Source organism: Pseudophryne corroboree, chromosome 4, assembly GCF_028390025.1.
Source record: "Pseudophryne corroboree isolate aPseCor3 chromosome 4, aPseCor3.hap2, whole genome shotgun sequence".
NCBI classification, from domain to species: domain Eukaryota; kingdom Metazoa; phylum Chordata; class Amphibia; order Anura; family Myobatrachidae; genus Pseudophryne; species Pseudophryne corroboree.
The window spans coordinates 102,387,928-102,403,446 of record NC_086447.1 but is presented as its reverse complement, the minus strand read 5'-3'; the positions used below and the strand labels follow the sequence as shown (position 1 = coordinate 102,403,446).

Below are 15,519 nucleotides of genomic sequence, written 5' to 3'. Positions count from 1 at the left end.
TCAATCTACAATTCGGCTGATCAGTACAACTCAAAGTCCCTCAGCAGGTTTTTTACGCTTTCACCTCCAGCTGAGTTCTTACATGTTTTTCCCATTTTAACCCCCCCCCCCCCCCTCTTTTATTTTCCTTATTTTACTTTGATCTTTCCTGTTGTATCTTTATGTTATGCTTCGATTGGCTGGAAGCTTGTTTAGATCGGCTAGGCCGTGACTTATGCAAGACACGAAAACCCCCTTTTTTCTTTTGGCAGATCCTTCAGGTTAATGCATTCAATAAGCTCCTGTTAGGATAATTATTAACCGATTTTTACTCCTTTCCTTCTCTTCAGGATGGGTAGACGACGATTTGGCAATCTGGGTAGTTGGCCACTCTTAGGTTTACTGGGCAGCCAGGTTTTTTTGGCCTCGGAGGGGGCGCAGTTTTTTCCTTGGGCTCATGGCGTTCGTTGGCTTGGTTTGCGTGGGATGATGTGGCATGATCTGAAGAGTAGAATGGTCGGTCAGGTCAGCGAGCATGGAGTCCCTAGGGTGCTGGTTGTCCATTTGGGTGGCAACGATCTGGGGAAGAGGACATCTTTGGAGCTGCGATGGGCCATGATGGAGGATCTGGCCAGTGTGGCCGCAGCGTGGCCCAATTGTGTTTTGGTGTTCTCTATGATGGTGCCAAGGTTGCGTTGGCAAGGAGTGGTGGACGGTCGCCCGATTGATGTGGCCAGGCAAAAGGTGAATGCGGCGGTGGCGAAGTGGGTGTTGGCTCACGGAGGGAAAGTGGTTCGCCACCCTAGGATTCGGTTTCGTGCCAGTCACCTTTTTCGGCCTGATGGTGTGCATCTGTCCAAGGAGGGGATGTTGTTTTTCCTGGAGGATCTGTTTCTGGTGTTGCAGGAGTTAGGTTGAGGGTATGGTGGCGGTGCGTAGACTCTGGGGAAGAGTCTTTCGCTGTTGGCGGAAAAGAATGGCAGGTTGTAGTTTGACTTGTTAGTTACAGTTGTTTACAGTATTGGTGTGGTTTAGGTGCACTCACCTCCATTGACTTTTAAGGCCGCTAGATCACCCATCAAGGGGCAGCATCATCGCCCATCAGGGTGGGCAGTCAGTGTGGAGGTCTGAGTCGGGCACCTATTACCTATGTATGGTTTGTGGTAAATTAGGATCGTTTGGGTTTTAATGTTTTTTGAGGTTATCGTCAGTGGAGTATAGCCGTTCTTTTTTCTGCCACCATATGCCGGCATGTTAACTAAAATTTTACTTTACAGGTTTTTTCTAATGGTTAGGGTACAATAAATAGCTAACAATTTTCTGCCAAATTCAAGTCTCCGTGTCATTATTTCTTGGTATTAAAGGTATTGAATGCTTTACTTTTTGAATAAGGGTCCACACATTATCATTAGGAGGTTTAGGAGAGCGAAATGACAGGCATAGGAATGGAGAGAGTTAAACCTCCTGTGAGGGGTGGACCTAACTGTTATGAAAAGTACAGCCAATGGTAGAGAAGGGAGGGATCAGTATATATAGGGATGTATAGGCTAGCTAAGTCTCTCTTGCTGCTGGTTTGCCTTCCTGCCCTCCCACCCCATTTGGTAGAGGTTTTGGCACGGAGTGCCTTGGCTAAATTGTTAGTGTGGTTTATCGTTGGCTATTTGTTGGCGGAAAAGAACGGCAGGTTGTAGTTTGACTTGTTAGTTACAGTTGTTTACAGTATTGGTGTGGTTTAGGTGCACTCACCTCCATTGACTTTTAAGGCCGCTAGATCACCCATCAGGGTGGGCAGTCAGCGTGGAGGTCTGAGTCGGGCACCCATTACCTATGTATGGTTTGTGGTAAATTAGGATCGTTTGGGTTTTAATGTTTTTTGAGGTTATCGTCAGTGGAGTATAGCCGTTCTTTTTTCTGCCACCATATGCCGGCTCAATCGGCATGTTAACTAAAATTTTGCTTTACTTTTTGAATAAGGGTCCTCACATTATCATTAGGAGGTTTATACACACAATACCCCATAATGACAATTTTAAAAACGTTTTTTATTTTAGATTTTTGCTAATTTATTAAAAATAAAAAAACTAAGAAATCACATGTACATAAGTATTCACAGCCTTTGCCATGAAGCTCAAAATTGAGCTCAGGTGCATCCTGTTTCAACTGATCATCCTTGAGATGTTCCTACAGCTTAATTGGAGTCCACCTGTGGTAAATTCAGTTGATTGGACATGATTTGGAAAGGCATACACCTGTCTATATAAGGTCCCACACTTGATAGTGCATGTCTGAGCACAAACCAAGTATGAAGTCAAAGGAATTGTCTGTAGACCTCCGAGACAGGATTGTCTCGAGGCACAAATCTGGGAAGGGTACAGAAAAATATCTGCTGCTTTAAAGGTCCCAATGAGCACAGTTGCCTCCATCATCCATAAATGGAAGAAGTTAGGAACCACCAGGACTCTTCCTAGAGCTGGCCGGCCGTCTAAACTGAGCGATCAGGGGAGAAGGACCCTAGTCAGGGAGGTGACCAAGAACCCGATGGTCACTCTGTCAGAGCTACAGCATTCCTCTGTGAAGAGAACTTAGTAAAAAGCACATGGCAGCCCGTCTGGAGTTTGCCAAACTGCACCTGAAGGACTGTGGGGGTCATTCCGAGTTGATCGTTCACTAGCAACTTTTTGCAGCGCTGTGATCAGGTTAAATCTTGTCAAAACCGCGCATGCGTATGCACCGCAATGCGCAGGCGCGTCGTACGGGTACAAAGAGGATCGGTGCTGGCCGATGGATTTAACGAAGAATCCATTCGCACAGCCGATCGCAAGGTGACTGAAAGAAAGAGGGCATTTGTGGGTGTCAACTGACCGTTTTCTGGGAGTGTTTGCAAAAACGCAGGCGTGTCCAAGCATTTGCAGGGCGGGTGTCTGACGTCAATTCCGGGACCAAAAAGACTGAAGTGATCGCAGCGGCTGAGTAAGTCCAGAGCTACTCAGAAACTGCAAAAATAAGAATTTACTTACCGATAATTCTATTTCTCGTAGTCCGTAGTGGATGCTGGGAACTCCGTAAGGACCATGGGGAATAGCGGCTCCGCAGGAGACAGGGCACATCTAAAGAAAGCTTTAGGATCACCTGGTGTGCACTGGCTCCTCCCCCTATGACCCTCCTCCAAGCCTCAGTTAGGATACTGTGCCCGGACGAGCGTACACAATAAGGAAGGATTTTGAATCCCGGGTAAGACTCATACCAGCCACACCAATCACACTGTACAACTTGTGATCTGAACCCAGTTAACAGCATGATAATAGAGAAGCCTCTCAAAAAGATGGCTCACTACAACAATAACCCGAATTTTTTGGTAACAATAATTATGTACCAGTATTGCAGACAATCCGCACTTGGGATGGGCGCCCAGCATCCACTACGGACTACGAGAAATAGAATTATCGGTAAGTAAATTCTTATTTTCTCTGACGTCCTAGTGGATGCTGGGAACTCCGTAAGGACCATGGGGATTATACCAAAGCTCCCAAACGGGCGGGAGAGTGCGGATGACTCTGCAGCCCCCAATGAGAGAACTCACGGTCCTCCTCAGCCAGGGTATCAAATTTGTAGAATTTTACAAACGTATTTGCTCCTGACCAAGTAACTGCTCGGCAAGTTGTAAAGCCGAGACCCCTCGGGCAGCTGCCCAAGATGAGCCCACCTTCCTTGTGGAGTGGGCATTTACAGATTATTGGCTGTGGCAGGCCTGCCACAGAATGTGCAAGCTGAATTGTACTACAAATCCAACGAGCAATAGTCTGCTTAGAAGCAGGAGCACCCAGCTAGTTGGGTGCATAGAGGATAAACAGCGAGTCAGATTTCCTGACTCCAGCCGTCCTGGAAACATATATTTTCCGGGTCCTGACAACGTCTAGCAACTTGGAGTCCTCCAAGTCCCTAGTAGCCGCAAGCACCACAATAGGTTTGGTTCAGGTGAACGCTGAAACCACCTTAGGGAGAAACTGAGGACGAGTCCTCAATTCCGCCCTGTCCGAATGGAAAATCAGATAAGGGCTTTTACAGGATAAAGCCACCAATTCTGACACTCGCCTGGCCCAGGCCAGAGCCAACAGCATGACCACTTTTTCTGTGAGATATTTTAACTCCACAGATTTAAGTGTGTCAAACCAATGTGACTTTTGGAACCCAAAAACCACCTGGAGATCCCAAAAGTGCCGCTAAAGGCACAAAAGGAGGCTGTATATGCAGTACCCCTTTAACAAATGTCTGAACTTCAGGGACTGAAGCTAGTTCTTTTTTGGAAGAAAATTGACAGAGCCGAAATTTGAACCTTAATGGACCCCAATTTCAGGCCCATAGATACTCCTGTTTGCAGGAAATGTAGGAATCGACCCAGTTGAATTTCCTCCGTCGAGCCTTACTGGCCTCGCACCACGCAACATATTTTCGCCAAATGCGGTGATAATGTTTTGCGGTTACATCCTTCCTGGCTTTGATCAGGATAGGGATGACTTCATCCGGAATGCCTTTTTCCTTCAGGATCCGGCGTTCAACCGCCATGCCGTCAACGCAGCCGCGGTAAGTCTTGTAACAGACAAGGTCCTTGCTGGAGCAGGTCCCTTCTTAGAGGTAGAGGCTACGGATCCTCCGTGAGCATCTCTTGAAGTTCCGGTTACCAATTCCTTCTTGGCCAATCCAGAGCCACTAATATAGTGCTTACTCCTCTCCATCTTATCAATCTCAGTACCTTGGGTATGAGAGGCAGAGGAGGGAACCCATACACTGATTGGTACACCCACGGTGTTACCAGAGCATCTACAGCTATTGCCTGAGGGTCCCTTGACGTGGCGCAATACCTGTCGAGTTTTTCCCAACGGTTTATAATCATGTGGAAGACTTCAGGGTGAAGTCCTTACTCTCCCGGGTGGAGGTCGTGCTGAGGAAAACTGCTTGTCCACTCCCGGAATGAAAACTGCTGACAGTGCTATCACATGGTTTTTCGCCCCGCGAAGAATCCTTGCAGCTTCTGCCATTGCCCTCCTGCTTCTTGTGGCACCCTGTCTGTTTACGTGGGTGACTGCCGTAATGTTGTCCGACTGGATCAACACCGGCTGACCTTGAAGCAGAGGTCTTGCTAAGCTTAGAGCATTGTAAATGGCCCTTAGCTTCAGGACATTTATGTGAAGTGATGTCTCCAGGCTTGACCATAAGCCCTGGATATTCCTTCCCTGTGTGACTGCTCCCCAGCCTCGCAGGCTGGCATCCGTGGCCACCAGGACCCAGTCCCGCATGCCGAATCTGCGGCCCTCTAGAAGATGAGCACTCTGCAACCACCACAGGAGGGATACCCTTGTCCCTGGTGACAGGGTTATCCGCTGAAGCATCTGAAGATGCGACCCGGACCATTTGTCCAGTAGGTTCCACTGGAAAGTCTTGCGTGGAATCTGCCGAATGGGATTGCTTCGTAGGAAGCCACCATTTTTACCCAGAACCCTTGTGCATTGATGCACTGAGACTTGGTTCGGTTTTAGGAGGTTCCTGACTAGCTCGGATAACTCCCTGGCTTTCTCCTCCGGGAGAAACACCTTCTTTCTGGACTGTGTCCAGGATCATCCCTAGGAACAGAAGACAAGTCGTCGGAACCAGCTGCGATTTTGGAATATTGAGAATCCAATCGTGCTGCCGCAACACTACCTGAGGTAGTGCTACACCGATCTCCAACTGTTCCCTGGATCTCACCCTTATCAGGGAATCGTCCAAGTAAAGGATAACTAAAATTCCCTTCCTTCGAAGGAATATCATCATTACGGTCATTACTTCAGTAAAGACCCGGGGTGCCGTGGACCATCCCTACGGCAGCGTCTGAACTGATAGTGACAGTTCTGTACCATAACCTGAGATACCCTTGGTGAGAAGGGTAAATTTTGACATGAAGGTAAGCATCCTTGATGTCCCGAGACATCATGTAGTCCCCTTCTTCCAGGTTTGCAATCACTGCTCTGAGTGACTCAATTTTGAATTTGAACCTCTGTATGTAAGTGTTCAAAGATTTTTGATTTTAGATTTTAAAATCGGTCTCACCGAGCCGTCTGGCTTCGGTACCACAATAGTGTGGAATAATACCCCGTTCCCTGTTGTAGGAGGGGTACCTTAATTATCACCTGCTGGGAATACAGCTTGTGAATGGCTTCCAAAACTGCCTCCCTGTCAGCGGGAGACGTCTGTAAAACAGACTTTTGGAAACGGCGAGGGGAATACGTCTCGAATTCCAATCTGTACCCCTGAAATATTACCTGAAGGATCCAGGGGTCTACTTGCGAGTGAGCCCACTGCGCACTGAAATTCACTGAGAACGGGCCCCCACCGTGCCTGAACTTGTAAAGCCCTAGCGTCATACTGAGGGCTTGGCAGAGGCGGAAAAGGGTTTCTGTTCCTGGGAACTGGCTGATCTCTGCAGCCATTTTCCTCTCCCTCTGTCACGAGCAGAAAAGAGGAACCCTTTTGTCCGCTTGCCAACCAGGACTGCGCCTGATAATACGGCGTCTTATTTTGAGAGGCGACCTAGGGTACATCCCCTTTTTTAAGGCAATACTTCCAAATGCCGTTTGGAATCCCTGACCACTTTACTGGTAGAATACAACGCACTTATACTTGATGCCAGTCGGCAAATATTCCGCTGTGCATCATGCATATATAGAAATGCATCTTTTAATTGCTCTATAGGCAATAATATACTGTCCTTATCTAGGATATCAATATTTCCAGTCAGGGAATCCGACCACGCCAACCCAGCACTGCACATCCAGGCTGAGGCGATTGCTGGTCGCAGTATAACACTAGTATGTGTGTAAATACATTTTAGGATACCCTCCTGCTTTTTATCAGCAGGATCCTTAAGGGCGGCCATCTCAAGAGAGGGTAGAGCCCTTGTTCTTACAAGCGTGTGAGCGCCTTATCCCCTGTAGGGGGTGTTTCCCAACGCACCCTAACCTCTGGCGGGAAAAGGTATACTGCCAATAACTTTTTAGAATTATCAATTGTTATCGGGGGGAAACCCACGTATCATCACACACCTCATTTTATTTTTCAGATTCAGGAAAACTACAGGAAGTTTTTCCTCACCAAACATAATACCCCTTTTGGTGGTATTCATATTATCAGAAAGGTGTAAACATTTTCCATTGCATCAATCATGCAATGAGTGGCCCTATTGGAAATCACGGTTGTCTCTTCACCGTCGACACAGGAGTCAGTATCCGTGTCGGCGTCTGTATCTGAGGTAACGGGCGCTTTAGAGCCCACTGTATGAGACGTCTGGACATGCACAAGCTGAGTAGCCGGCTGTCTCATGTCAACCACTGTCTTTTATACAAAGCTGACACTGTCACGCAATTTCAACAGTACATCCACTCAGGTGTCGACCCCCTAGGGGGTGACAACACTATTACAGACACTCTACTCCGTCTCCACATCATTTTTCTCCTCATACATGTCGACACAAACGTACCGACACACAGCACACACACAGGGAATGCTCTGATAGAGGACAGGACCCCACTAGCCCTTTGGGGAGACAGAGGGAGAGTTTGCCAGCACACACCAGAGCGCTATATATATATATATATATATATATATATATAGGGATAACCTTATATAAGTGTTTTTCCCTTTATAGCTGCTGTATTGTTTATACTGCGCCTAATTTGTGCCCCCCTCTCTTTTTTAACCCCTTTCTGTAGTGTAGTGACTGCAGGGGAGAGCCAGGGAGCTTCCCTCCAACTGAGCTGTGAGGGAAAATGGCGCCAGTGTGCTGAGGAGATAGGCTCCGCCCCTTTCTCGGCGTCCTTATCATCCGTTTTCTTGTATGTTTTGGCAGGGGTTAAATGCATCCATATAGCCCAGGAGTTATATGTGATGCATTTATTTTAGCCATAAAAGGTTTTCTATCGATTTATTGCGTCTCAGGGCGCTGCCCCCCCAGCGCCCTGCACCCTCAGTGACCGGAGTGTGAAGTGTGCTGAGAGCAATGGCGCACAGCTGCGGTGCTGTGCGCCTACCTTTATCTGAAGACAGGAAAGTCTTCTGCCGCCAATTTTTCCGGACCTCTTCGCTCTTCTGGCTCTGTAAGGGGGCCGGCGGCGCGGCTCCGGTGACCCATCCAGGCTGAACCTGTGATCGTCCCTCTGGAGCTAATGTCCAGTAGCCTAAGAAGCCCAATCCACTCTGCACGCAGGTGAGTTCGCTTCTTCTCCCCTTAGTCCCTCGATGCAGTGAGCCTGTTGCCAGCAGGTCTCACTGAAAATAATAAACCTAAACTAAAACTTTCACAAAGAGCTCAGGAGAGCCCCTAGTGTGCACCCTTCTCGTCGGGCACAGAAAATCTAACTGAGGCTTGGAGGAGGGTCATAGGGGGAGGAGCCAGTGCACACCAGGTGATCCTAAAGCTTTCTTTAGATGTGCCCTGTCTCCTGCGGAGCCGCTATTCCCCATGGTCCTTACGGAGTTCCCAGCATCCACTAGGACGTCAGAGAAAAAACTTTTTTGTGCCGTCGGCTGCAACAGCGTTCGCACACTTGCAAAGCAAAAATACACTCCCCCATAGGCGGCGACTATCTGATCGCATCGCTGCAAAAAGTTGCTAGCGAGCGATCAACTCGGAATGACCCCCTCTGACCATGAGAAACAAAATTATCTGGTCTGATGAGACAAAGATTGAACTCTTTGGCGTGAATGCCAGGCATCATGTTTGGAGGAAACCATGCACCGCTCATCACCAGGCCAATACCATCCCTACAGTGAAGCGTGGTGGTGGCAGCATCATGCTGTGCGGATGTTTTTCAGCAGCAGGAACTGGGAGACTAGTCAGGATAGAGGGAAAGATGAATGCAGCAATGTACAGAGACATCCTGGATGAAACCTGCTCCAAAGTGCTCTTGACCTCAAACTGGGGCGACGGTGCATCTTTCAGCAGGACGACCCTAAGTACATAGCCAAGATAGCAAAGGAGTGGCTTCAGGACAACTCTGTGATTGTCCTTGAGTGGCCCAGCCAGAGTCCAGACTTGAATCCGATTGAACATCTCTGGAGAGATCTCAAAATGGCTGTGCACCGACGCTTCCCATCCAACCTGATGGAGCTTGAGAGGTGCTGCAAAGAGGAATGGGCGAAACTGGCTAAAGATAGGTGTGCCAATTTTGTGGCTGTAATTGCTGCCAAAGGTGCATCAACAAAGTATTGAGCAAAGGCTGTGAATACTTACGTACACGTGATTTCTTCGTTTTTTATTTTTGATAAATTTGCAAAAATCTCCAAAAACCTTTTTTTCACGTTGTCATTATGGGGTATAGAGTGTAGAACTTTGAGGGGAAAAAAATAAGATTTTACTCACCGGTAAATCTATTTCTCGTAGTCCGTAGTGGATGCTGGGGACTCCGTAAGGACCATGGGGAATAGACGGGCTCCGCAGGAGACAGGGCACTTTAAGAAAGAATTAGGTCTACTGGTGTGCACTGGCTCCTCCCTCTATGTCCCTCCTCCAGACATCAGTTAAGGAAACTGTGCCCGGAAGAGCTGACAGTACAAGGAAAGGATTTTGGAATCCAGGGTAAGACTCATACCAGCCACACCAATCACACCGTATAACTCGTGATACACTTACCCAGTTAACAGTATGAACAATAACAGAGCATCAGACAACCTGATGCAAACATAACATAACCCTTATTTAAGCAATAGCTATACACAAGTATTGCAGAAGAAGTCCGCACTTGGGACAGGCGCCCAGCATCCACTACGGACTACGAGAAATAGATTTACCGGTGAGTAAAATCTTATTTTCTCTAACGTCCTAGTGGATGCTGGGGACTCCGTAAGGACCATGGGGATTATACCAAAGCTCCCAAACGGGCGGGAGAGTGCGGATGACTCTGCAGCACCGAATGAGCAAACACAAGGTCCTCCTCAGCCAGGGTATCAAACTTGTAGAATTTTGCAAAAGTGTTTGAACCCGACCAAGTAGCTGCTCGGCAAAGCTGTAATGCCGAGACCCCTCGGGCAGCCGCCCAAGAAGAGCCCACCTTCCTTGTGGAATGGGCTTTTACTGATTTTGGAGGCGGCAATCCAGCCGCAGAATGAGCCTGCTGAATCGTGTTACAGATCCAGCGAGCAATAGTTTGCTTTGAAGCAGGAGCACCCAGCTTGTTGGATGCATACAGGATAAACAGCGAGTCAGTTTTCCTGACTCCAGCCGTTCTGGCTACATAAACCTTCAAAGCCCTGACCACATCTAGTAACTCGGAATCCTCCAAGTCACGAGTGGCCGCAGGCACCACAATAGGTTGGTTCAAATGAAAAGATGACACCACCTTCGGCAGAAATTGCGGACGAGTCCGTAATTCTGCCCTGTCCATATGGAAAACCAGATAGGGGCTTTTACATGACAAAGCCGCCAATTCTGACACCCGCCTAGCTGAAGCTAAGGCCAATAGCATGACCACTTTCCACGTGAGATATTTTAACTCCACGGTTTAAAGTGGCTCAAACCAGTGAGATTTCAGGAAACTCAACACCACGTTAAGATCCCAAGGTGCCACAGGTGGCACAAAAGGGGGCTGAATATGCAGCACTCCCTTTACAAACATCTGAACTTCAGGAAAAGAAGCTAGTTCCCTTTGAAAGAAAATGGATAGGGCCGAAATCTGGACCTTGATGGACCCTAATTTTAAGCCCATAGTCACTCCCGACTGTAGGAAGTGAAGGAAACAGCCGAGCTGGAATTCCTCTGTAGGGGCCTTCCTGGCCTCACACCAAGCAACATATTTTCGCCATATACGGTGATAATGTTTTGCCGTCACGTCTTTCCTAGCCTTTATCAGCGTAGGAATAACTTCATCCGGAAAGCCTTTCTCCGCTAGGATCCGGCGTTCAACCGCCATGCCGTCAAACGCAGCCGCGGTAAGTCTTGGGACAGACAGGGCCCCTGTTGCAGCAGATCCTGTCTGAGAGGCAGAGGCCATGGGTCCTCTGTGAGCATTCCTTGCAGTTCCGGATACCAAGTCCTTCTTGGCCAATCTGGAACAATGAGTATTGTTCTCACTCCTCTTTTTCTTACAATTCTCAGCACCTTGGGTATGAGAGGAAGAGGGGGAAACACATAAACCGACTGGAACACCCACGGTGTCACTAGAGCGTCCACAGCTATCGCCTGAGGGTCTCTTGACCTGGCGCAATACCTTTGTAGCTTTTTGTTTAGGCGGGATGCCATCATGTCCACCTGTGGCAGTTCCCAACGACTTGTAATCTGTGTGAAGACTTCTTGATGAAGCCCCCACTCTCCCGGGTGGAGGTCGTGCCTGCTGAGGTAGTCTGCTTCCCAGTTGTCCACTCCCGGAATGAACACTGCTGACAGTGCTTGCACGTGATTCTCCGCCCAGCGAAGAATTCTGGTGGCTTCTGCCATCGCCACCCTGCTTCTTGTGCCGCCCTGGCGGTTCACATGAGCCACTGCGGTGATGTTGTCTGACTGAATCAGCACCGGTTTGTTGCGAAGCAGAGGCTCCGCTTGACTCAGGGCGTTGTATATGGCCCTTAGTTCCAGGATATTGATGTGCAGACAAGTCTCCTGACTGGACCACAGCCCCTGGAAGTTTCTTCCCTGAGTGACTGCCCCCCACCCTCGGAGGCTTGCATCCGTGGTCACCAGGATCCAGTCCTGTATGCCGAACCTGCGGCCCTCGAGAAGGTGAGCACTCTGCAGCCACCACAGAAGAGACACCCTGGCCCTGGGGGATAGGGTGATCAGACGATGCATCTGAAGATGCGATCCGGACCACTTGTCCAACAGATCCCACTGAAAGGTCCTCGCATGGAACCTGCCGAAGGGAATGGCTTCGTATGACGCCACCATCTTTCCCAGGACTCGCGTGCATTGATGCACCGACACCCGTTTTGGTTTTAAGAGGTCTCTGACCAGAGTCACAAGCTCCTGGGCCTTCTCCTCCGGGAGAAACACCTTCTTCTGGTCTGTGTCCAGAATCATGCCCAGGAAGGGCAGTCTCGTCGTAGGAATCAGCTGCGACTTTGGAATATTCAGAATCCAGCCGTGCTGTAGTAACACCTCCCGAGAGTGTGCTACGCTGATCAGCAACTGCTCTCTGGACCTCGCCTTTATGAGGAGATCGTCCAAGTATGGGATAATTGTGACTCCTTGCTTCCGCAGGAGCACCATCATTTCCGCCATTACCTTGGTAAATATTCTCGGTGCCGTGGACAGACCAAACGGCAACGTCTGGAATTGGTAATGACAGTCCTGTACCACAAATCTGAGGTACTCCTGATGAGGTGGATAAATGGGGACATGCAGGTAAGCATCCTTTATGTCCAGAGACACCATAAAATCCCCCTCTTCCAGGCTCGCAATAACCGCCCTGAGCGATTCCATCTTGAACTTGAACCTTTTCAGGTAAATGTTCAGGGATTTTAAATTCAATATGGGTCTGACCGAACCGTCCGGTTTTGGAACCACAAACATTGTGGAATAGTAACCCCTTCCCTGTTGAGGGAGGGGAACCTGTACCACCACCTGCTGGAGATATAATTTGTGAATTGCCGCTAACACTACTTCCCTTTCTATGGGGGAAGCTGGCAGGGCCGATTTGAGGTAACGGTGAGGGGGCATCATTTCGAATTCCAGCTTGTATCCCTGAGACACAATCTGTATAGCCCAGGGATCCACCTGTGAGCGAACCCACTGGTGGCTGAAATTTCGGAGACGCGCCCCCACCGCTCCTGGCTCCACCTGTGGAGCCCCAGCGTCATGCGGTGGATTTAGTGGAAGCCGGGGAGAACTTCTGTTCCTGGGAACTAGCTGTATTGTGCAGCTTCTTTCCTCTACCCCTGCCTCTGGCAAGAAAAGACGCCCCTCGGACTTTCTTGCCTCTTTGCGATCGAAAGGACTGCATTTGGTAATACGGTGCCTTCTTAGGGTGTGAGGAAATATATGGCAAAAAATTTGACTTCCCAGCCGTAGCTGTGGAAACTAGGTCCGAGAGACCGTTCCCAAATAATTCCTCACCCTTATAAGGTAAAACCTCCATGTGCTTTTTTGAGTCTGCATCACCTGTCCATTGCCGAGTCCACAGGACCCTTCTGGCAGAAATTGACATTGCATTTATTCTAGAGCCCAGTAGGCAAATGTCTCTCTGGGCATCCCTCATATATAGGACAGCGTCTCTTATATGCCCCAGGGTCAGTAATATAGTATCCTTGTCCAAGGTATCAAGTTCCTCAGACAGGGTATCTGTCCATGCTGCTACAGCACTACACATCCAGGCCGACGCAATTGCCGGCCTCAGTAGGGTACCTGAATGTGTATAAACAGACTTCAGGATACCTTCCTGCTTCCTATCCGCAGGATCCTTTAGGGAGGCTGTATCCTGTGACGGCAGGGCCACCTTCTTAGATAAGCGTGTCAAAGCTTTGTCTACCCTAGGGGAGGATTCCCAGCGTAACCTGTCCGTTGGCGGGAAAGGATACGCCATAAGTAACCGTTTGGAAATCTGCACTTTCCTATCAGGAGAATCCCAAGCTTTTTCACATAACTCATTTAACGCATGTGAAGGGGGAAAAGTCACTTCTTGCCTTTTTTCCCCAAACATATAAACCCTCTTGTCAGGGACAGGGTTTACCTCTGAAATGTGCAATACATCCTTCATTGCTATAATCATGTAGCGGATGGCTTTAGCCATTTTAGGCTGCAACTTTGCATCATCGCCATCGACACTGGAGTCAGAATCCGTGTCGATATCTGTGTCAACAATCTGGGATAGTGGGCGCTTCTGAGACCCTCGCGGCCTCTGCGCTGTAGGATCAGGCATGGGTTGAGACCCTGACTGTCCCAAGGCTTCAGCTTTATCCAACCTTTTATGCAAGGAGTTTACATTATCATTTAAGACCTTCCACATATCCATCCAATCAGGTGTCGGCGCCGTCGGCGGCGACCCCACATTCATCTACACCTGCTCTGCTTCCACATAGCCTTCCTCGTCAAACATGTCGACACAATCGTACCGACGCACCACACACACAGGGGATGCTCTATTTGAGGACAGACCCCCCACAAGGCCTTTTGGAGAGACAGAGAGAGAGTTTGCCAGCACACACCCCAGCGCTATATAACCCAGGAATTACACAGTTACTTAGTGTTTACCCAGTAGCTGCTGTATTTGTGATTTTGCGCTAAATTTATGTGCCCCCCCTCTCTTTTTACCCTCTTTCTACCGTGATTCTGCAGGGGAGAGCCTGGGGAGCTTCCTCTCAGCTGAGCTGTGGAGAGAAAATGGCGCTGGTGAGTGCTGAGGAAGAAGCCCCGCCCCCTCAGCGGCGGGCTTCTGTCCCGCGATTTTGTGCAAAATAATGGCGGGGGCTCATGCATATATACAGTGCCCAACTGTATATATGCTCTATTTATGCCAGAGGTACTTAATTGCTGCCCAGGGCGCCCCCCCCCCCCTTGCACCCTACAGTGACCGGAGTGTGTGGGTGTAATGTGGGAGCAATGGCGCACAGCTGCAGTGCTGTGCGCTACCTCATATGAAGACAGGCGTCTTCTGCCGCCGCTTTTGACGTCTTCTTACTTCTCTCGCCGGCTTCTTGCTTCTGGCTCTGCGAGGGGGGCGGCGGCGCGGCTCCGGGATCGGACGACCAAGGGTGAGTTACCGTGTTCGATCCCTCTGGAGCTAATGGTGTCCAGTAGCCTAAGAAGCACGACCCAGCCGCAGTTAGTAGGTTTGCTTCTCTCCCCACGTAGCAGAGAGTCTGTTGCCAGCAGATCTCTCTAAAAATAAAAACCTAACAAAATACTTTCTTATTAGCAAGCTCAGGAGAGCTCACTAAAGTGCACCCAGCTCTGTCCGGGCACAGATTCTAACTGAGGTCTGGAGGAGGGACATAGAGGGAGGAGCCAGTGCACACCAGTAGACCTAATTCTTTCTTAGAGTGCCCTGTCTCCTGCGGAGCCCGTCTATTCCCCATGGTCCTTACGGAGTCCCCAGCATTCACTAGGACGTTAGAGAAATGAATTTATTACAGTTTGGAATATGGCTGTAACATAACAAAATGTGGGAAAAGTGAAGCGCTGTGAATACTTTCCAGATGCACTGTATCATTAGTCAATGGAAGACTCTGAATTACTGGTTCAGTATTGCGTGTAATAGTCTGGAATAATAGGATTAAACAAGCTAAAAGGACATATAAATACAAACCCTTACAGCTGTATTGCCAACTGTGAAGAACATTACCGTGATGTCACAGTTCATGCAGTGTATGGTTCTCGCACGTGGAACTAAACCTAGCCTAGGTAGCAGGCTAGGATTACTCTGATACCGTAGGTAGGTGCCCAGTGGAATTTCCACTAATAATAATATAAAGTCTGCCCAGAACTTGGCAGTCATCTATAAACATCCTATAAATTCTTGAAATGGAAATGGACATCGCTATTTATAAAAGTGTTCAGGTTTATTCCACAAATGCATCCAAATT

At 48.8% G+C, this 15,519-nt stretch overlaps 1 protein-coding gene across 3 annotated transcripts in view; it reads right to left on the bottom strand.

Moving 5' to 3' along the window:
• The window catches only part of HS1BP3 (HCLS1 binding protein 3), a 152,397-nt gene that overhangs the window by 26,263 nt on the left and 110,615 nt on the right, over positions 1-15,519 (bottom strand). The window lies entirely within an intron of this gene.